At 36.7% G+C, this 24,221-nt stretch overlaps 1 pseudogene; it reads right to left on the bottom strand.

Annotated features, from left to right (window-relative positions):
* Positions 1-5,702: 5,702 nt before the first annotated feature.
* Positions 5,703-6,440, bottom strand: LOC149166733 (glycine-rich RNA-binding protein GRP1A-like; annotated as a pseudogene).
* Between the last annotated feature and the right edge of the window lie 17,781 nt (positions 6,441-24,221).

Raw genomic sequence — 24,221 nt, 5'->3', positions numbered from 1 at the left:
TTGTTGCTCCCTGGTTCAAAAATGCCAAAAACATCAGAAACCTACATTTTTTTTCACTTTTTGTATTTTTACCAGAAAACCAAAACTATATTCAGAATGCCATGTCAATCTGAATGTGAATATCGGTAAAGTTACATCTTGAATTCCATCTCTTTATAGAAAATTCAAATCCCAACCAAAATCCACTTGTAACAAAATCACAACAGATAATTTACCCTTTAAACCTTACAATTGCAAACGTTGATAAACTAAGAAATCATACTTACACTAAGAAGGATAGGAGTTTTTAAAGCATAGGGCAACTTGATATTCACTAAAGCAACTTGTGTCCACTGCCCCATCCTATCACCACCAAAAAAATATAATCAGACATTTGCTTTGGCCAGTTAAGGTCTGTTGTTACACAGACCTTAAGTATGTATATTAATGTAAATCCTCTAGTGTTATCCAGTTTTATCAGGAAAAATATACATCGGGGCTACTGTCTGGCTTGATATTTCCTGACTCATTGATGTCAAGTCTTACTACATCCAACAAGTTTTCCATGAATCACTTCTCTAATTTTGATAACACAAAAATAATATTGTGACTACACTCTATTTCTCAACCAATTCTTAATAGAACACTTCTCTGCAACTCTGATAAAACACAAGTTGACAACTATTATGCTCAATAGATATTGCAACACAAACATAATATTGTGACTGCACTCTATTTCTCAACATATTCTTAATAGGACACTTCTCTATAACTCTGATAATACACAAGTTGACAACTATTATGCTCAATAGATATTGCAGAAATTGGAAATCAACACTTTTACATAAAACTTAGTCAAGAAATCCAACACCCACCTCTCTAATTTTACGTTCTTTACTGTGCCACAGTATGATAAAAACTGCTTAACATCCTTAACTATAGCTTTGGTAGAAAAATTACAAACCTGGATTGTGTAACCATCTGTAATGTCCATTGACAACACTTGGAAGTATCTGTTATGCTATGATTCACAATCTTCTTCCCAAAATTTTAAGTGAATAGCAAACACACGGATATGATATATATACTGTGACACTAAATAGTAACCAAAGGAAGATTGATTAAATTAACATTATTTGTTTTATTTGTTATCAAAAGTTTTGATTCAATGCAGTATTGGGCCTCCAAATCCTTTTTTTCCTCAGTCAGAAGTGTATCCATCAATCACTGTGCAATCTTTGCAGATGCGTTGTCGAATGTCATCGTTCAAAAATGAAAAGTGCAAAGCATCAAAGCATCACAGTGAGCTACTTTTTTTATAGTGTCTGATAGGGAAATGGATAAATATTACTTCTATTGGTTGGCAGTAAGAGGGAAATTATGAGATTGTGTGTTTAGAATATGGTTGTGTTTTGATATATGAATCCACAAAGTCGATATTTGCACCGTAACGATGTTTTATTTTCCCTGTTTCTTAAATTTCATTTCCATAACATATATTTGAAACCAATTTATCTAATAAATTTCATTTACACTACCTAAATAATTTAATGACAATCCTTAATCTATGTTAACTTGCCATCTGAACCATCCTTATTTATGTAATTTGAAAATCATTTTACGGGGAATGAGGTTGAATTAGCATGTTTGGTTAATGGAGATGATGAGGTTGAAGCGGATTTTGTGAGGGATAAACATGAATTAACCTGTTTGGTTAATGGGGAAGAAAGGATTGAAATAGATATTGTTGGGGACGAGCTTGTTTCGTTAATGGGGAAGAAAGTATTGAAAGAGATCTTATGGAGGACAAGCTTGAATCCCCCATTTTGGTTAATGGGAAAGAAAGTATTGAAAGGGATCTTGTGGGGGACAATCTTGAATCACCCTGTTCCATTAATAGAGAAGATGGAGCTGAAAGGAATTTTGTGGGAAGCAATGAATTTGAGTAGAGATCACCTCTGGTTGCGGAGGTTCAAGAGATCAATTTACTAGAGGTAATGACTGGGAATTATGAGAAGTATGTGCAGTGTTTGTCAAGTGGAGATTTTGTGGAGAACAGTGAACAACGATCTGGAGAAAGGATCACAGCCAGTTGCTGAGCCCCGAGAGATCAACTCAAATGAACAAAATCTAGCCTGTGATTCTGAGTTCCAGTGTTTAATTGATAAAAATCGTGAGTTTGAATATGAGAGCATTTCAGTGGAGCAACAGAAGCTGGAATTGCCAGCGTTAGATGGTAAACATGAAGAAATAGAGTTTGTGGTGAGTGAGGACAATAAGCTAGAGAAGAATAGTGAATCTAGATGCCAGAACTTGGAAAATGAGGACGATGCATGTGGCCATATAATAGATGAGGAGAAGCAATCTGAACCTGCAAATAAGGGGAAGAATTATGAGATTGAAATGGACTGTTTGCCAAATGGGGACAATGAGATCGAACCTCGTTTTCATTTAAATGATGACAATGAGCTCGAATCAGGGTGTTTTGATAATGAGGATAATGGTATTCTCACTGAAGACATGGATGGACAACAAGTTGACGAGGTGCATCATGGGAAAGATGAAATATCTGATCCAGAGTCAATTGACTGCAATGTGTCTAACATTGGTGGGTCTTCTGACATGGTAGATAAAAATTCTGGAGGCTACAATCACACAGTGCAACCAGACATGCAAGAGGGTGTTGCTGCTAGTGCCTCTGATTTGGTATCTACAGGTGTTCTTGCTGGTTCAAATGGTCTGTTTACTCCTGTTTTAGAGAATGAGCAAAAGCCTAAAGTAGAGGTCACTAAGAAGAAGCTCCCATGCTTAGTGAAAATACCAAGGCACTTGGACAACAAAATTAGAACTCAAATTCGACTTGCGCAGCTGCATTTGGATGAGAAAAACCAAATCAGGGACTTCATCAAAGCAGCCATACAGATGAAGTGGGTAACATGCTTATATATCTTCGTAAGTCTTTTAATTGAATATTCTTTACTGTTTTGAGCATCTAGTACATCTGCTTTAGTCTTTTGAAAATTGTTTCTTTTTCTTACTCTGCTATATTTCATATCGGCTTTTGTGTAGTCCAACAAAGAACAAATTATCGAGAGGTTGAGAGCTGCAAGGTAGGAATAGTGGGCATTTCGTGAGGCAATCAAGTCCAAACAACAAGAGATGGAACCAGTGCAGTTGACCTTGAACAGAGTAAAGAATGCAACGCCTGTAGAAGAATTTGATGAAAAGGTATACTCATATAACGAGGATTGCATTTAAATCATATGTGTTACTAATTTATTGGTTGTTCATAATGAACTTGTTAATTTTTGTAAATAGATATACCAGATGCAATATAGAATTGAACACGAGAGCATGCCTTTACTGGAAGAAAAATAGTTGCTGCATGAGATGAAAGTGATGATGCTTAATGGGGATCAAATATGTACAATTACAGGATCTCATTTTGAGCTTCAAGAGGCATTTGATCACATTGATAAAATTCAAGAACGTAGTAAGGTAATTCATTGAAGATTAATCACCTTTGGTTTCTTCAATTCTTAAAGTCCCTATAACTTGTTTTCTATCTTTGTGCAGCTTCTGGGTTAGGAATTGGATTCCATGAAAAAGTAGGCTTTTCAAGCAGAAAAGAATGTGCACGCCATTGAGAAAGAATTTGGTCCCTTGAACTCCGATTTGAGGAAATTACAAGATGAATGGAATGACCCAGATTCTGTTCGGCAAGAAGCTTATGAGACATTCAAGGCTCTAAAAAAATAAGAGTATGAGCGGGTAACAAAATCACACTTTTTTACATTAGCTGACTAAACTTTGTAAGATAGTGTTAACTACTGTCACACTTTTTTTTCTACTCATTTTTATTGTTGTGCAAAAAAAAAATCAGATCAGAACAAAATTCTTCATTTGTATATTATTTCTTTTGGTTAAAATGGAGAATTATGTCTAGGCTATATCGAAATGTATGAATTTTGAAAGTCTTGTTGTGGTGTTCTTTTACCTATTGAAATCAGGTTATATATTCAATGTATTTCTTCCAGTTCTGACCAACCGATATCAAGATTTGAAACTGCTAGGAATCTTGATGACAGGTGTAGGCTTCTAAAGAATTAATGGTGATGGCTATTCTAATGGCCTCCAATAATCTTTGAATAGTTGATATAGTTTTAGCTATTCTTGAAGCAGTTAACAAATATCTCCATGTTTAGAGGTTTTTAGGTTTGGTTGGGCGGCCATTTATATAGGGAAATGGCTCAAGCTACCTGTCATGAGCATGGCATCTGTAGAAACGGGCATTGCGACAATTTTATTTTCATTCAAATTATCTTTTATGATAGGCTCCATCATTTATCATATAATACACTGTGAAAATTTATCATATAATACATTGATTTATGTGCAAAATAAGAGTTGGAGAGTTTCTAGTCCTAAACATTGAAAACATGGTAGTCACTTATATCAAGGTCATTGGTAATATCTTTAGGTGCCAATATTACTGTAAGGTTAATAGGTAGCTTGGTCATCTAGTACTGGCATCCTCATTTATTTCTTTTTGGTAGTTAATAATTTAATGGCCTTTGAAATTTAAGCACCTGCCATGAGTTCATTACCTTTGCAGCAAAGGGCATTGTAACATTTACATTCTAGTTGACTTTTCTTGTAATTTGAGGCTGATGCACACAGTAGGATTTGAAGCATTTGTCGATATCTAAATATTGAGTTGTTGACAGCCCCTAATATCAAGGCCAATGTTATTTTCTCAATGTGCCAATAGTTATTGTGTTGGATTTGCTTTAATTTTTTTTTCTATTTCATTTTTGTTTAAACATTCACAACCAATAATATAAAGCACAATATGTCAGTAATATTTGAGTTTAACTCCATGCTTGTTGAGACAGTTTCATATTGCATGACATGTTTTCCCCAATATGACTAGGTGTGTCAACAATTGAACATGAAATATATGATATTCAGATTTCAATTTGCCTGGACACGATCATATAGTGCTTTGTGTGAAGGCACTTAATAGTGCTCAACAAATAGCAGAACCAACCAAAAGTTACAGAAGTATCGATATTGAAATAGTATGCACAAACCCATCTGATCTATCTACCGTTTGGAAACGAACTGGCCTATAGGTTATAGAGAGCATTGGCATGCTGATTCTGTGTGAAGCCACTTATTAGTTCTCAGCCAATAGTAGAACAAGCCCAATGTTACATAAGTATCTATATTGAAACAGTGTGCAGAAACCCATTACACAAAATTTACGACAAGAATTGGAGTTATAGAACAAACCCTATGCTATAGAGACCTACCATCAAAACACCCCATCCAGAGGACCATTAAAGAATACTTGAACCAAAAATAAAGCGTTTATATGTGACATCAGAAACCAAAACTATTTCATGAAACTGCATATTTAGGTCATTTTTAAAAACACTATAATTTTGCAACCTAGGAAAAACCACCATGAGATAGTAAAACCGTATAGTGCATATTCAGATTGCAATTACAGACATATTAGAACCAGATTTTCCACTTTGATACAGCTCATCGAGAGCAACAGAGATCCAGATCAAAAACCAAACAGAGTTTACTGAACATTGAAATACCAAGCCCAGGGACAGTTACCAGCATATATCTCTACCACCAATAGGATTATTAAAGAACCAAAACATAAGACCACTTGCAGATAAAAAAACCTGAGCGCAACATCATATTTCCTATCTCCTACATCGATCACCATCGGAACCACCACCACCATAGCGAGAACCGCCACCACCACCATAGCCACCACCGCCGCCGCCATAACCACCACCACTACCACCACTATAGCTGCCACTACCACCATAACCACGTTCACCACAATCACAGCATCCACTGTTACCCCCACCACCACCGCCCCCACAGTAGCCACAAGAGCCACTGCCTCCACCACTGCCCTCGTTTCCTCTGGACTGGGCTAGATTAACGGTGATGCTCCTCCCATCAAGCAACTTGCTATTCATTACGTCGATGGCATCCCTCACCAATTGCTCATCATTGAAGGTCACGAAGCCAAATCCATGGGATCTACCAATTCCCTGATCACTTATAATCTACAGAAAACAACTCTAGAGACAAATCCTCAGAAAATAACTTTATTCATCAAACCCAAAACCTCGAAGCAAACCCTAGTTTTGAGAAACCTTTAGAAAATGATTAAATTTGTGAAAATTCAAAACCCCAAAATGAAGCCCTAATAAAACCTATCAAATTCAAAACCCCAAAAATAATAAACCCTAATTATGACAAAATGGACATGACCATGAGAATTTGAGAGATTAATACACAAATAATGGCTTTTCCTTGGATTCCATGACTTCGCCATAGGGGCTGAAAGCCTTTTGCAGGCTTCTGTCATCAGTAGACCATGAAATACCTCCAACGAAGCATCAGAACTCAACATCTGCTGAAGCCATCTTCTCATACTGAAGTTTAAGAAAACTTGACAGAACAAGAGATGGTAAGAAACCACTAACATAGGACCAAATCCAGGACCAGAACCGAAAACAAACAGAACCAATACTAACCTGGGACAGACCGCCCCATAAACGAGTGAGAAAGTAGGGTTTAGGCTAGACAAGAATGGGAGCATGCTAATATGGGTCTTAGATTTGGAGTGAGGCATCACAACTATCTGTTCATCCCAAACCCACCCGAGAAGAATGAAAGAACATCGAGTTTCTGCAAACCGTTTCTACAACAAATTGGTAACCACCTTGATCGAACGACTGAACCTTCTGCAATCATCTAACATATAATCTTTTGGTGCATAAGATGATAGGTGTGCAGAGAGGGGAGTAGATTTCAGAAGGAAACGCGTTACGGCATAATTAAAAAAATAAATAAGCAAAATTAAAATAAAATATATATGGGCCCCACACAAGTCACGGTAAGCCCTCTCGGCGGGGTTGGCAGATCAGTGTGGTCCCTTCTGCCTTGGCTTACGACCCCTCATGCCTCCTCGGTGGGCTTGTCCAATTCTGGGAATCATCCAGGCCTGCCGAGGGGTCCCAAGTGACCGCTCGCTAGGGTGGGCTGGTTGGCCCCCTGTCCTAGCCAGCAACTTCTCGGGCCCCCTTAACAAGCTTGGTTAATTCTGGGAATCAAATAGGCCACCCAAATGGCCTGAGGGATGGTGGCCAAGGGGGGGTTTGAACATAACCGACGCCCCCACCCTGACTAGAAGTCCCTCAATGGGGCATTTGTATTTCATTGTATTTTGTTTTTTCAAATGTTTTTATTTTTATTTTATTTTTTTTAATATATTTTTTCTAATTTTTTAATCTATTTTTAATAATGTTTATTAGCGTGTTTTTATTTTTATTTTTTTACTTACTAATTTAAAAAATTTATTGATTTTTTATTTTAATTTTCCTAATTGTTTTGATTTTTTTTCTTGTTTTTTTAATTTTTTAATTTTAATGATTTGTTTTTTTTAATTTGTATTGTTAATTATTTTAATCCTTTATCTATCTATTTACTTTTAATTCCATTTTAATGTTTTAAATATTTCTTATTGTTTAACAAAAAAAACAAGTGCTACATAGTAACTAGTACCTCCACTCAGTTTAAATATAGCATAGTTAAACAAAAAAATAACAAAAACAAAAAATTTATAACAAAAATAAAACAACTAATAAAATATTATATTGTTCAAGGTCATCACCAAAAGTTAAGAAATATGATTAACTAATATTGTTTATATTAACATACATATATGTATATCTATGTGGGTATGTTTTATTTTTATTAATATATATAATTGTTTATAATTAAATATATCAAAATATGTTTTTAATATAATAATAGGTCATTTTAAATTGAAAATATTGTGAAAAAAATATAATTCATGAAACTAGAAATAATAGAAAAAAAAAAAAGATAAATAAAAAAGATAAATAAAAATGAAATACAACTAAAAGAAAAAATAATAACTAATAGAAATGGAGGTTAACAACTCATAATAAGAACTCAACCAATCACATTACAAATAAATAAATTTAAATATTAATAAAAAATAATAAAAATTGAATTCCTAATGTGAAACTATGCATAAGAATCGTATATGGTCAAAGACAAACCTTTTTTTTTCTTCTTTTTTTTTGCCTTTTTTTTCTGTCATTTTGTTTTTCTTAAATTATGTTTTAATTTGTATTTTTGTTTTTCCATTTACCTTGATATATTTCTTATTTTCTTTAATGTTTAAAAAAAAATGTCTAATACCATATTTTTTTTCACATTTTTTTGTTTGAGTTTTTTTTAATATATTTTAATTTTTTTCCTTTTGGCGTAAAATTTTATGTTTTAATATTTTTTTAATTGCTTGTTATTATATTTTTAAATGTTGTAGTTTTTGGGCATTCTTTTAGTTTTAAATTTTTAGGTTGTCTATATTTTTGTTTTGTTTTATTTTGTATTTTTCAATTATATATATATATATATATATATATATATATATATATATATATATATATATATATATATATATATATATATATATATATATATATATATATATATTTTAATTTATTTACTTTTGGCAAGGTCCATGTTGATCCTCAAGTAGAAAGTTGACCCAATTATGTGTCAATTTGATAGTTGATTTTAAAGTTTTTGTTATAATGGATAAAGTCTGCCGCCTCAATGTGTCAATTTTATATTTCTTTTTAAGTTTTCATTGTAGTGGGGCAAGTTTTCCTACATTGCGTATCAATTTGATGGTTTGTTTTAATTTTTTGTTGGAGTGTACCATGTTGTCTTAGACTAAGACTTTAAAATAGCTATATTTTTAAAACTTAAAAAAGAAATTACTCTTGGTATAATGACTCTTTTATTCAGGCGTTTATTTTTAAGGTCTTTTAGTCATATAATTTTTCAATAATTTCGTGGTTGAAATATGTTGAATTTTTATTTTTTTGTAGTATGGATCTTCAATTTTAATTCCATGGTTGTAAAAATTTTAAGGTTTTTTTTTCTTTGAAAATTGTTGGACTTTTTAGGATTTTCAAAGACGTGATATTTTATCTTTAATTCAATGCCTTAAAATTGTTGGAATTTTAACTTTTTTCAGGGTTGTAATATTTTATCCTTTTTTCCATTGCTAAAAAATGTTGAAAATTTTCCCCAGAGAAAAATAAATGTTATTCTAGCATCAAAACTTGTTGTTTTCAGGGTGTTTTTGCACAAAAAGAAATTGTCTCTTCTTGTTTTATTCCATTTTTAAAAAATATTGAAAATTTACCTTGAAAACAAAAACATTATTCTAGCATCAACATTTATGTTTTCAGTGTTTTTTTGTACAATAAAAAAAATGAGTTTTATTGTCTTTTATTGTCATTTTTAAAACATGTTGAAAATTTAACACGAAAAGAACATGTTATTCCAACATCAACACTTTTTGTTTTTAGACTACTTTTTCATGTTTTTTGGGTAGAATTTTCATTTCGATTTTACAATTCTTGTTTGATATATATATATAGTTTCAGGTGGATATTGATATATGTTGTTTATAACTAACGCACACATACATGTTATTTATTTTCTTATAAAGATAAATATGAATTATTTTCTCTAGATATGTATTTTCTCTTGTCATCTAACACAAGAGAGGATTTGAACTAGTGATATTTACACAAGGAGTGCCTTAACACTACACCCATTCACTATCAATTCAAAGCTTTATGGATAGTTTAAATAGAAAAACATGGTAGTGGACTATGATCCCCTTATGTGTGTATGGGTTAAGATATCATTCCAAGGAAATTTTTAAGGGCTAAATCTCATAAATGTGTTCTTTCAGCATGTTTTTTTCTAAATATTTGATTCTCCAATTGTGATTAGCCTAAAAATTCACCTTAAGCATTCCAAAAAATTATAAAGACTATCTAAAATGATTAGAAATTGTGTTCATGGGCTGCAAAGTCATTTTAAGGGAAATTTTAGGGTCTAACTTTCATAGCTTGGGTAAATATTTTGTCAATTATTTAATATAATTTCTCTAGGTGCAACCACACATTTAACCACTACATGAAGGTGTCCCCATGGGAATTGAACCTTTCCCAAAGATGAAAAACTCCCCCCTTTAAACTACTCGATCCACCGCCTTTGGCTTCTATTTATATGTATTAAGTTGATATAAAATTACTTTATATAAGATGGACATTGATATATTTACATGGATAGGCACGTCTATTTTGGAATAGGGCTTCTAGATTATTTAATTTAATTATGAATAATTATTATTTTGATGGTAGTGATTTGACTTCATATAATATCATATAATATTGTTAGTAGTATTCTGTAACAACCCCTCGTTGATTTTCTACATAAATAAAAGAAAATAACAACAAGGTCATGTGACATGTATTCCAAGTTGAATGTTGGGCAAAACATAGTGATGGGTATCACTTGTGATTAATTAAGGACTATGGAAATTGGAAAGGGCATTGGAAAAGGAAAAGTGACAATAATTCGAATTCTATTGATGAAATAAAGGAAAATAGGAGAAAAAGGAGATGAAAGGTCACAAATTTTCATGAGAGTAAAATTAAAGGAAAAATGAAGAAACATGAGGAAAATAGAGACCTCAATGATAAAAAAGATTTCAAGGATCAGTTCATATCATTTTTCACTTAAATATTTGGCTCTCTCATTCATTTTCTCATTCTCTCATACTCTTGAAGACTTAGAATATTCTTTGAGCACTTTGACATACATTGTACTCGGAGAAAGATGGAAAAGGAAAGCAAGAAATCACAAGGGTATAGGTGGTTTCCTTGCTCGTTTATGGATGCATGGTATATGCATGTGGTTTTCTGGTTATATGTTGTCATTAGCATGGAGGATTGTCTAGATTGATAGTGGTTTTAGCATTCCCTTGTCATTTCCTGGATAACCATGGTGTTGTGGATTTCTCGACTCGATTTGTTTTTATTGGTGCTCATAATTCCTTGTGGTTGTGGGTTTGAATAAATGCTCTAGAAGCTCTAGAACAACTTGCGTTGAGTTAGCAGTCCTTTAGCCTAGTTTTGGACAAATTCTCTAGTGCCCTTGGTAGGTTGAGTTAGTAGTTCATAGAGTTGGGTTGGACAAATGTTCTAGATCCCTAGAGTTTTGTCAATTGAGTTACTAGTTCTTGGGGCCATATCCAACTTAGGTAGAGACTGATCTAGTTAGTGTTATTGATGTGTGAGTGTGAGGTGGAATAACTGGTTGAGGGTTGAGGTGGTTTGGCCCCTCGAAGCCCTAGTTTAGTTTGATCTGTTTATTCCATGAGATCCTACATTCATCCTTCAAATATGGCACCGGGGTGATTGGATGAAAAATACGTTTGGTTCAACCCAATCTATGGTGAGGTGGTACATGGAAGTCCCTTACTTTGTTGGTGTCTTCATATGTTAATAAGAGTTACTATTTTATTGGGATTCATGTATATTTGTTGGTAATATATTGGTGATATTATGGATGGGTTGTCATGGTTTATATGTTGGTTATTTTATTATTATAATTTGTTCATATAATGTATATCTTCTATGCATCTTGTCATGATTTTTTTATCGATTGATCAGTTGATGAATGTATGGACTAATAGGTGTTGTCACAACTATGGGGAGAGGGAATAGGGTCTTCTTTGTGATTCTCATATGAATCTCAGACTCTTATGATTAAATATTCATTCATGTCCTATAATTTACATGTTTTCCATGTGTTTGATGAAATGTCTTCCATGTTCTAGGTAGTCTAGGTCACGTTGTACCTTTAATTTTGTATGTTTAGCCTTGTTTTCATGTCATTAACGATTCTAAGAAGACTCAGGAATTTATGGGTTGTGGTTTGGAGGTTGAAATGGAATTTAGGATCAAATCTGAAGACCCCACCCTCTGAAATAGACAATTTGGGTGACAACTGCACCTAGGTAGGCTTGTGCGTGTAGTCAGAGGTTTTCAACTGCATGGAGGCATTTTCATTCATGCAGTTGCGGCATAGGATGTGTGAAAACGAGTCCCAACTCATTATTTGATCACCTTGGGTGTTCTTTTGGTCCATAAGTGTCCTATAGACCTACGGAATGTTCTAAGATGTCATTCAGTGGTCAAGTGTAGGCCCCAGTTCCTTAAGTGAAGCTAGGATGTTAGGTCATGTCATATTAACTCTTTGTATCATTTTTACCCTGGAATACCCATGAAATTATTTAAGTATGGGAGGGGTAGTTATAGATGTTCGTTCTGGAGCCTGATTATCTTCTTGATTGTTCAGAGGTTTTTTGTTTCAGCCACGTTGGATCCTTGTTCATAATGGGGTCATAATGTCAACCGTTTGATCGTCATCAAGGGGGTCTAGGAGGGGAGATGGAAGGGGTTAGTTGTGGGTGCCCTTGAAGCTAAAAATAAATGAAAACTTGTCTTATAAAATATCGTAATATTGTAGTAAATTTGGGTTGTCTATTAGGAATATGATTTGACGGTAGGAGTTACGTTAATTTAGTATTTTTGTCCTAGAAGGCAACACTTGGTTTATATGAGGAAATTGTATTGTAGTATTGGATGATTATTATAAGGCATAAAGTGAGAGAATAATGTGTGAGAGTGAAGAGGAAATTATAGTGAATCTGTTGTAAGTTGTATCTCTTCATTTTGCTACATAATAAAAAAGGAATGACTAGCTATTTCTCCATGGACATAGTCCAAATTGGGTGAACCACATATATCTGTGTCTCTCTTGTTTTATTTCTTTCTGTATTTTTGTTTCCACAATATTTTATGTATTTCATTACTCCGTTAATTAATTTCTAACAACTGGTATCAGATCGAAGGTTTATTTGGTTGATAAACTAACTCGACAAAATGGTTCCTAGTTGGAGTGGGAGAAATGGTAGAAGATGGTAGGTTTAGGGTCAAAAAATTTAATGGCCAAAACTACCAGGTATAGAATATGCAGATGGTATAGTATTTGTATTAGAGATATATGTACCTGCTATTGAGTTAAAAATCAAATAAGATGACGAGTATGACAAGCACAGAATGGGAGATTCTTGACAGAAAGGCACTAGGAACAATACAACTGTGTCTGGCAGCATTGGTGGCATTCAAAATTTCAAATGAAACAACAACAAAATGCTTAATGACATCATTGGACAAACTATATGAAAAACCCTCACCCTCAAATAAGGTATTTCTTATGAAGCTTCTATTTGATATGATGCTGTCATAACATGGATCTATTGTAGATAATTTAAATGAATTGAACATGGTTACCAATTAGTTAAGTTCTGTAGGGGTAAATTTTGACGATGAAGTTAGGATTTTCTTATTTTGATGCTTATTTCTAGAAAGTTGGAATGACTTGGTTATGGTTATTCATAACTTTGTCTTTGGATCTAGTACTTTAAAGTTTCATTATGTTGTTGGTGCCATCCTTAGCGAGGAAATGTGATGAAAAATATCTGGTGAAACATCATGTAATGCTTTAATTGCAGAGACTAGGGGAAGAAAAATGGAAAGAGGAAGGAGTCGAGTAAATTGTAGTAAGTCAAGAAAAGGCACATCCAAATCCATATCAGGGATAGTGTGATGGAAATGTGGGAAGAAAGGATGTCTGACGAAATAGTATAAATCTCGAAAGGGAAAAGAAGGAGATGGAAAACAAGAGAAGAATCATGAAGCGGATGTGATAGGTGATGTGTTGCAATATTATTTGATTCATTAATTAGAGAATATTAATGACACCTGAGTGTTATATCCAACATCCTCATTCCATGCCAGACTTGATAGGAAACATTTTCATATCTATGTTCAAGGAGATTTTGGACAAGTTCATCTGGGTGATGATAAACCCTATAAAATTGTTGGAATAGGTAAGGATTTTATAAAGGAACAAAATGGTAACCAATAGATATTGAAGGAGGTAAGGGATGTTTCATATTTGAAGAAAAATCTAATTTCAATAGGGTAGTTGGGAGGTGAAGGTTGTGTAACTACTTTTATAGACAAAACCTGGAAGGTCACTAAAGGAGCCTTGATAATAGAGAAAGAAGAAAAGGTTGGCATATTGAATTTATGCAATAGTATTTCTATTTATGTTAATTATTTAACCTCCACATGAGAATATTTAACACTCTAGAACCATAGGCTCAGGCAGATGAGTGAGAAATGGATGCAGATTCTTCACTCAAGAAATTTGTTGCTAGGTTTGAACCATGTTAATTTGGATTTCTGTGAAAATTGTGCTTAAGGAAATCAAAAGAGAGTCAGTTTTATCAGAGTTGGGAAGGGATGGAAGGGTGAAAAATTAGAGCTTCTGCATACAGATGTATGGGGACCTTCTCAAGTATCATCTCTTGCTATCTCTCACTATTATATTACTTTTATTGGTGATGTAACTAGGAAAACATGGATTTATTATGTTTGAAATAAATATGATGTATTTGATAGTTTCAAGAAATGAAAAAAATGGTTGAGAATGAGACACAAAAGAAGTTGATGTGACTCATATTAGAAAATGGGGGTGAATACTACAAAAAAGTGTTTGATAACTACTATTCACAACATGGAATTCGCAGGGAGGAGACATTCCTAGGAACACCACATGAAAATGATGTGTCAAAAAGGATGAACAAGAAAATCATGGAGTGTGCATGGTGCATTTGCATGCAGGATTTCCCTTATAATTTTCGGCATATTTTATAGATATTTTTGTCTATATAATAAATAAATGGCCTTCAAGTTCCTTGGATGGTTGTATTCTAGCGGGGGCATGGATAGGTAAAAAGGTAAACTACTCATTTTTACAGACTTTCGATTATCAAGCTTTTTTCCACATCAATAAAGAAAATAGAACAAATCTTGATGAAAAATCAAAGAAATGTACCTTTATTGGATATGGTGTAAATGATTTTTGTTACGGCTTAGATGATTATGAAAGTAAAAAGAAATCATTAGGAGAAGAGATGTAATATTCTAGGAAAAGGTCCTATATAAGGAACAAATGATGGGAAAGAAATAAGAAAAAGGAAACAAAGAATACGCAATGCTCGATGAAATCACAATGAAGGTAAACGTGTCTAAAAACCATAATGACCAGTAGCCACAACAACAACAATAAGAAAAATAGCAACATGCACCTCAAACACGTGAAAGTGATGTTTGAAGATCTACAAAGATAAGTAGACAACGTGAATGATACTCTCCTTCATTATATTATGTATTGTATATTTGTTCTGGTGAACCAAGAGAAATGAAGAAGAAATGTAAGTAGAAACTAGGAATAAGTGGGAGAAAGACATGGAAGAAGAGACCAAATCCTTAATGTATAACTAGACTTGGGACTTAGTCAAGTTTCCTGCAGGTAAAACAACATTACAAAATAAATTGGCTTATAGGTTGAAAGAAGAAGATGGAGCTAAACAAAATTATAAACCTAAACTTGTGATGAAGGGGTTTGCACAAAACAAAGGTATGGACTTTGATGAAATTTTTTCTCCTCTTGTTAAAATGACTTCAATTAGAACTATTTTAAGTCTAGTGGCAATAGAAGATTTTCATCTTGAGTAGTTAGAAGTAAAATCAAACTTTCTCCATGTGGATTAGGTATCTTTTGGACTTCATTGTGTTATCCTCTAGCCCTTAAAAGTCTCATTTTCTCACATTAATTCACATTTTTCCATAATATGCTTATTAGTTAGACTAAAAGGTGTTTGTCATATTCTATGGGCTAATGTGATTAATATACAGGTCAAAGAAGAATTTCTAGAGATATTTACCATGCGGTGTCTTGATTGAGACATCTACACGGAATATAGGGAACTTTTCCACACCATTTACTCCCTAACTCAACTTGAGATCACAAAATATTCTCCAACAACTCGAATTCACTAGCAGTTAAGGAACTCCAAATGCACAACAAGGACAAAGGGAACCAGATCCAAAAGTATCGAGACTTTTGAGGGGTGTTATAGACATTTTTGTGCCTTACAACATTGAGCATGAAATGTCCATAATCTAAGGGATCCAAAGTCCCTAAACATGTTGTTCCTACCCCTAGAGGAACAAGGCTAACAAACCACAGCAATTCACAGAAGTTCTCCACCAGAAACTGCTAAAAAACAAGTCAATTCAGGATCATTTTAGTGGCTACACTAGCTGTTTGCACTGAATGTCAAAGCCAACACTGGCTACCTACGCTGAATGTCAAAGGCAACACTGGCTACCTGCGCTGAGTGAGAGTGGACATGTGGCAAGTTCATTTCTCAAGGTGTTAGAACCGAGGAAGCTTCCAAAATGACACTTGCCTCAGGGAATTCGACTGGTGATGAGTAAGAGGTTCCAAATCTCCAAGTGGAAGCAAGAACCTCCAAGTGGAATCAAGAACTGACAGAGGGAGAGGACACTAGTCAGATCTCAAGCTTACTCATCCTCTCTCCAAACATCTATATATGGATCTCTCCTCCATGAGATCTAGAGGCTGGAATTTTGTTATTGCAAAGAATTGCTGTTGGTTTGAGATTGGAATCATTGGGTGCTTAATGCTTTGAAGGGGGTGAAGATAGGAATTCCATTTGCTGGGAAGGAGATGCTGGATTGGAGCCCTCTGGGTTGTATCTCTTCCTGAACCTTGTTATTGATCAATAAATCTATCTTTGTTTCTCCTATATACTGATGTATTCTTGATGTATGATTGCATTGGTATGTGTAGTTTATTTCTAATCCTGAACTAGTTGTGAATATGAATCCATGTCTTGTGTAGTGTTCTCTTCTTGTGATCTTGCAAAATCTCTTGAAGCTGGGCGAGCGAGAAGGCAAGTAGCTGGGAACTCTCCAAGAGAAGAGAAGCCGGATCGAGGGACAAACAGAAGACACCAGTTAGTCCATCCATCTCTCTCTTCATTCTTAATTCATAAAGGAAGAATACTAGAATAGCTGTCTCTGTTTGTTGCTAAGGCACTGTCACACCTTAGGTGGATAGGATCGTCCTGCATAGGCATTTTTCCCCACAAAAAATTGGTGACTCCACTGGGGAAATCTGTTTAGTCATTTTATTTGTGTTTCTATCATTGTTTGTTTCATAGACTCGACAGCAATAATCGAACTGCATCTGCTATTCTCAGATGAAAAGTAGACAGTTGCTGCTTTGATCCAATCACTGGACTTGTCTATGCTCTGAAAAATGGACTCACAAATGATTTGATGATCCTTTGTGATAGATCTTAGTACTCCCTCAAAGCATCCCTTTGATTATACCTTGCTTGTTGCTTTTATTTGGCCTGAAACAGTAGATTAAATAGCAAACTATGACCCAGAACCAGTGAGAAACGAGAGTTTCTCCTTCAGCGCAGACCCAGTGAAGGGATTCTGCATTTCAACGCAGGTCCCGTGAAGGCTACCTGCGCTGAATGTCAAAACCCCTGTGTTGAGGTTGCACTGAACCAGTTTGCCCTAGTGCTGTTGGGGTTCTCTGCTCTGTTTTGCCTTGTTTTGATCTCTGATTTTTGCAGCCTGTAACCAGCATAGGTACCAGTCTGATAACTCCTTTTCTCTGCTTAGATTTCGCCTCCTTTTGTACAAAACGACTGTGAGTGTTTTTATGTGTTTGTGGCATCATTTGCAATTTTTCTTTGCATGAGTGAAATAGTCATCCTGTAGCCTTTGATTCAGATCTGTTCATTGTGATATTAGGAGAGAGTTCATTGGCTATTTACAGTTGATTATACATTTGCTTTTGCTTATTGGTTTGAGTTTGTCTCTTTTAAGTGCTAAAACAAGTGTTCATTTCGAAAATCATTAAGTGTTGTAATCTCTTCTACCCTCTCTGATTTCGAAAAAGTAAACTTGTTTGTATTTGTCATTTAAAAGAAAATTCAAAGTTGTACAAAAAGCTTTCTTTGTAGGCATCAATACTAAGAAAGCGGAAAACAAACACCTGCATTGTGCATTTGCATCTTGATAGTTTGCATGTTTGATTTAGGAAAAGTGCATTAGAGTGTGCTGATTGCTCTTTGAGAAAAGATGGTGTCTTTCTTTTCCCTTAGTAGCTAGGATTTTCAAAGTTGAAAATATATAAAGCTTTCTTATCATCTTTAGACTGCATTTAGGAATTGTATCATACATCTCGTGGTGAACCTTGAAAGGCAAACTTCTAAAAATATCAACCTAAAATAAATTGAATGAACTTAACAACGCTTCGCAACATAACGCACAACATATAGGTCTAGGCTAGAGACGTGTTCCGGCATCGTAAAGCCTGGTGACTGTCGATCTCGTTGATGGTGGGTGATTCCTCCTGAGGGACGATAGTGCCAGTACGGATTGTGCTCCCATGTACCGTCGCGTATATATTGGGAGACCCCTATAGGCATAAAACCTTTATCCTTAGGAAGCCATGTCGGCCGCCCTACTGATTGCAATGCACTGAACACAGCATTCAGGAAGATCGACCGCCCGTACCCTAAAAAGTATTCTGCAGTTTTGCGAAAAGTTTGGCACACCCTTTGCCTAGAACTCCATAGCAGTTCCTTTTGGCCTTTTTCAGACTCTATAACGGAAAAATTCCATCCGAGCATTTGTCACTTCGGGCTCGTTAAAACATCAAAGGAGACTAGAGTCATCTTTAGCTTTTTCTCGACTCTTTAAAATTGAAAAAGCAAGTTGTGTCTAAAAGTGTCTAAAAAATTCATTTAATTCGGAAACACACTTTCCCCTTTTATATTTTGGTTGATTGAGTAATCCGCAATCGTGGAAGAAAGTCAATTGAAACCCCGTCGTTCACGGAGGCTTACGAGTTAACCGTCTTTGTCTCCGGAATCGAAAACAGTACGGACAAAGCGAACTCGTTTAACCGGTTCGAAATCTCCTATCAAAGTTAGAACAAGTGTTCCAACGAGATCTGAGATTCAAGTTACTCCAAACATTTCTAGAAACCCTGCCTCTATAGAAGAAGTTCAATAGCCACAGAGGGACAGTAACACTAATCCTAGTCTGAGAGCAAATACTTGCGTTACTGAACCAGTTCCATCTGCAACCAGTTCAGAGAGTCTTGCTCCTCAAACAACTGTCACTGTCGATTCAACCCCTTCTTCGACACCAGAAATATTTTATGGACCTGACGGTCTTCCCCTTCCACCTGGTCTGATTGCGATAGAGGAAATTGTAGAGGATCTGCAAGCAAGTACTCCAACACATTTTGGAGTAGGGGTCACCGTATTTCCTTCTACATCAGAAGTTAGTCTACCACAAGTGGAAGTTCCTGTAGAATCGCTAGGTAATCTCTTGGATAGACTCAAAATGTCTGAACAACCATCAACATCTAGGACTGTGTCGAACGACACGGCGACAGCAGAGCTCCCTGCCGTCAGTCCGACAATGTTTGCCGGCACACCATCTGTCCCGACTAGCTCACAACTGCTAGAAGGAGTCCACCCAGGGACTATTTCGACAGTATGGTCCGTTCCAGTTTGTTCATCCGGAATAATATCCGGCAACTCTTATGTTGAAACTCGCCAGATTGATCCATTTGGAGGTCAATTTGGGCAATCCAGTCCCCAAGGACAAACAATCCCCTTGAGTTCCGGATTGCTACCGTATGGGGGGCAGTATGCCTTTCCATTACCCCCTCCGGGAGGGTATCCATATGGGAGTTCACAACAGTATTCAGGTTATACTGGAGTTACATCAAGTGGTTGGGTACCTATGCTACCTCAACAACCAAGGGTTGTATATTCTATGCAACAGTGTGTACCTATGTCGAACATCCCGACCACACCGGCCATTGTGACAGTGTCACAAGTTCAAACGTTGCCTGTTGTATGTCAACCTCAGATTTCTCAGGTTGTAATGCAACAGCCCCTTGACCCTGTGACTCAACCACAATCGCCTACTGGTGGGGCGACACAGGTCCAAATGGGTACAATCACCCCACACCTTGGTCCAACCGTTAGTATAGCACAACAGAACATGGCTTCACAACCATGGCTGGTGCAATACCAACAACCACAATTCCAGCAAGTGTACCAAGGTTCTGAGCAGCAGATCTTTGCGAACAGTGGACAACTGTATATTCAAAACGGTCAAAACCAACCGCTTTATAGTGGTCAAGTCCACCAACCGTATCAGTCATACCAACATCAGTTGCATTATGCTGGTATGCAAAGGCCAACCGCTCAGGCAATTCCATCGTACCCTGGGTGTGCTTCACCTAACCTGAATCAACAGTTACCATTCGTGGCAACTTTAGATTTACCCGATTTACACCAGTTAACAAACGATCCAATTGCTTACGCCCCTTGGTGGCCAGCGATTCCTCACAAACTTCGCTCGGACATTCCTAAATTTAATGGAAATCCAGGTGAAGATCCATCGAATAGCGTGATGACTTTTCATCTGTGGTGTTCATCAAACACCCTAAATGATGATTCGATAAGGCTTCGCCTTTTCCAGAGGACGTTAATGGGTCCAGCGGCAAAATGGTATATTGAATTACCTAGAGCCTCGTTCGACAATTTCAGCTCCCTAGCCACGACTTTCTTAACCCATTTTCAATTACCGATAAGGTATGAAACGGGAATAGAAATCTTAACCAACTTCAAACAGACAATGGCCACTCACATATCTAATCATATACATGAGTGGCGTCGTCGTCGTAGGATGGTGAAAACGTACGTTCCCGATCAGCTGTTAGCTGAATGGTTTATAAAGTCGTTACTTCCTGCTATAACAGAAGATGTGGCCAAGGGGGGAGTCGTAACAGAGGAGCAAGTTATTGCTCGTGCACAATATCTAGACTTAGTCTATACTCAGTCTGGCACGCTCTACGACAAAATACCTGACGCCCCTAGACCAGAATTCTCAATTCCTCCTCCTCCTAAATCAAATAGTGACTCTCATGCCGGCGATGGTGTGATTGGCACGGCAAACGCGAAATCGACAAAGGCTTCGTCTAAGAAAGCCAGTAAGACTTCGGATCAAAATGCAAAAGAAGAAATTCTTGCTTCGGAAGTAAATGCCGTATCAGCAGATAAAGGCAAAGAAACCAATCAACCAGGAAGCAAGAAGAAGCAAAACAAAGGGAAGAAGAAGAAACAGGGTGAGTCATCCCCTGAAAAAACTTCTTCAAACCCTCCTAGGAAAGGGAAACCAAAAAGTCCATGCATGATATGTGACGAGGATCATTGGACAGCCGATTGTCCATACAAAGCTGAGCTTAGAAGGTTCTTCAAAAGTTCGCAAACCTCAGCTGTGTTAACTGATCCATTCCCAAATCCAGGTCAAAATCTGGTTGATAGTGGAAATGCTTCCCCGTCGCAAGTGCTTATGCTTTCGGTTTCAAAACAGCAAAATGATGCTTTGATTTCGACAAGGAACAAAGATTACGGGAATCCGCACCTGTCGAACGACAAGGATAAAGATCAACCAAGTAGTTCGACAACAACTTCGACAGAAGTTGTACCGCCCATCATTCCTGAATTAACAATAAAACCGCCAAAGGGAGTAGTACACAAGTCGACATTTAATCCTCGCGCTAGAGCGGCGCAGCATTATAACATAGTGGAAGATTTGGCCCAATCGCCATCCGCTATGTCGACTCTTGAAGTACTACAAAATTGTCCATCCCAAAGGCATGCTTTGTTATCGGCTATTGGTGGAGTTGATCGTAAGGATTCCAATCTTGTATCCTTCGACCACAAAGGATACGATCCTCAGTTACCAGCTCAACTAGCTTTCCTTATTCAAGTGAAAGCCCTCAACAAAACTGTTCACCGAACAATCATTGATGAGGGGGCATCTACATGTATTATGTCGATGAGTTGCTGGAAAACTTTAGGGTCTCCGACCTTGTCGCGATCTTCGACGACATTGAAAGCATTCGACGGAAGGACCTATACCCCATGTGGTATCCTTAATAACTTGGAGGTTGAACTGGGGGGAAAAACAGTAGAAATAGATGTTGAAGTCATCGATGGGAATCTTGACTACAACATCCTACTGGGAAGACCGTGGATATATGCCATGGCAGCTGTAGTGTCGACTTATTTTAGGAAGATCGCATTCCCTTTTCAAGGAGGGATTACGATCGTCGACCAACAAGACTTCCTCCCTAATGGTTCACAAGTTACAGGAAGCATTCCCATGATCCATGGAAGCAACCATTCGCTTCAAGACATCGGAGTAGGCCTACTGAAAGACCCCACATTAATGGGAACTTTCGCACTTCCACCTCCAATCTATATAGGAGAAGTAGCATTGGTAGGAGCCTGCAACATGATATCTTCCACGAAGATCTCAGAAGACGATATCGACATGGATCATGCAATGGTTTTACCCCCAAGCCCCATAGAAATATTGTAGCAATCAATGTTTCGGGCATGGGAGGTGAACCCAAATCAACGCTCATCAAGCGTTTGGGTAGATAGGTCTAGAGAATATGGTACCCCATTAGATCCTTGGTCGAAAGTACATGGGACTGACGAAGGAATTCTACAATCAATGTTGATTGAGGGGGCACCATGGAATGATTGCCACCATCGTTCCCTTCTTCCGGATTATGAAGAAGATACTCAACATGACCTTTATCACCCTTCAGTTTTTGAATTCCTATCAAACACTGTAAATACGGTGGATTCCGAGCGAAACTTATCCAATATTGAAGAGACTATAGCCATAAATATCTCGACTAAAACAAATGTTGTAGAGAATATTTATGTCGGCAAAGGTTGTTCCCCTTCAGAACTGGAAATATATAACGCTCTTTTTCGCGAGTTCAGAGATGTCTTTGCTTGGTCATATGATGAAATGCCAGGCATTGACTCGAGTATCGTTGAACATGAAATTAAGATGTATCCTGACGTCAAACCAGTAAGACAACGGCTTCAGTAGGTGCACCCCAAGAAAGCCGCTGCCATTAAAGCAGAAGTTAAAAAGCTCCTCCATGCTGGTTTCATCTACCCGGTTCCTCTAACCGATTGGGTATCGAATATTGTCCCTGTTATGAAGAAACAAGGGACAATCAGAGTGTGTGTCGATTATAGGGATGTAAACCAAGCTTGTCCGAAGGACAACTACCCTACACCCTTCATCGACCAGATAATTGATGAATGCGCCGGATGTGAAATCTTTTCATTCATGGATGGATTTTTCGGGTATAATCAAATAAATATCCGCCCACAGGACCAGTCAAAGACTGCATTCATTTGTCCATGGGGCACATTCGCTTATCGAAAATTACCCTTTGGTTTAAAGAACGCAGGGGCGACGTTTCAGAGGGCAATGAATTATGCCTTCCATGACATCAAGAACATCGTTCAACCATATCTCGACGACCTTCCGGCTCATTCGCGAAAGCAGACTGATCATCCGCAGCATTTAAGAGCGATATTTCTACGTTGCCGACACTAAAAGATAAGACTCAATCCACACAAATGTGTATTTTGCGTCGGTTCTGGTCGTTTACCTGGCTTTGTGGTCTCTAAGGATGGGATTCGTCTCGACCCTTGCAAGGTTCAGGCAATCATTAATTTGCCTCCACCTTCAAATTTGCTTCAGATTCAGAAACTCCAAGGGAAAGCAAACTTTCTGAGGAGGTTCATTCCAAATTACGCAGAACTTGCTAAAGGTTATACTCGTCTTTTGAAAAAGGATGTACCTTTTGTCTGGGATCAGGTGGCGCAAGCTTCCTTTGATGCTCTGAAAGATTCTCTAGTAAAAGCATCATTAATGTATGCCCCGGACTATCAAAGAGATTTTAACCTGTATCTGGCTGCAGCAGATACGACCATTGCGATGGTTTTAGTTCAAGAAGTCGATGGAACTGAACATCCAATATATTATTTAAGTAAAAACTTGAATGATACAGAAAGCAAATATTCTTATGTTGAAAAGCTAGCACTCGCTGCTGTTCAAGCGATACAAAGATTTCGACATTATGTCCTCTTTCGGAAAACTACCATTCTATCAGATTGCAACCCCATGACTTATATATTGTCGCGACAGTTGCTGGGGGGCAAGTATTCAAAATGGATAGCGATCCTTCAAGAGTTTGATCTGGAATTTGTAAAATCCAAATCAAAGAAAGCTTTAGTCTTCGCAGAATTATTGTGCGATCTCCCATCGTCGTCCAACGATGAAACATCCGAAGAATCAATCGTGGACGAAAGTTTGTTTCTGATATCTACAAGGAATGAGTGGTATGGAGATATAATCATTTATCTCCAA

The sequence above is a fragment of the Pinus tabuliformis genome, chromosome 5_1 (genome assembly GCF_031772625.1).
Source record: "Pinus tabuliformis cultivar Carrire ecotype Pingquan chromosome 5_1, CPIR1, whole genome shotgun sequence".
NCBI lineage: Eukaryota > Viridiplantae > Streptophyta > Pinopsida > Pinales > Pinaceae > Pinus > Pinus tabuliformis.
The sequence above is the reverse complement of the archived record's forward strand: the minus strand, read 5'-3'. Positions and strand labels throughout refer to the sequence as shown.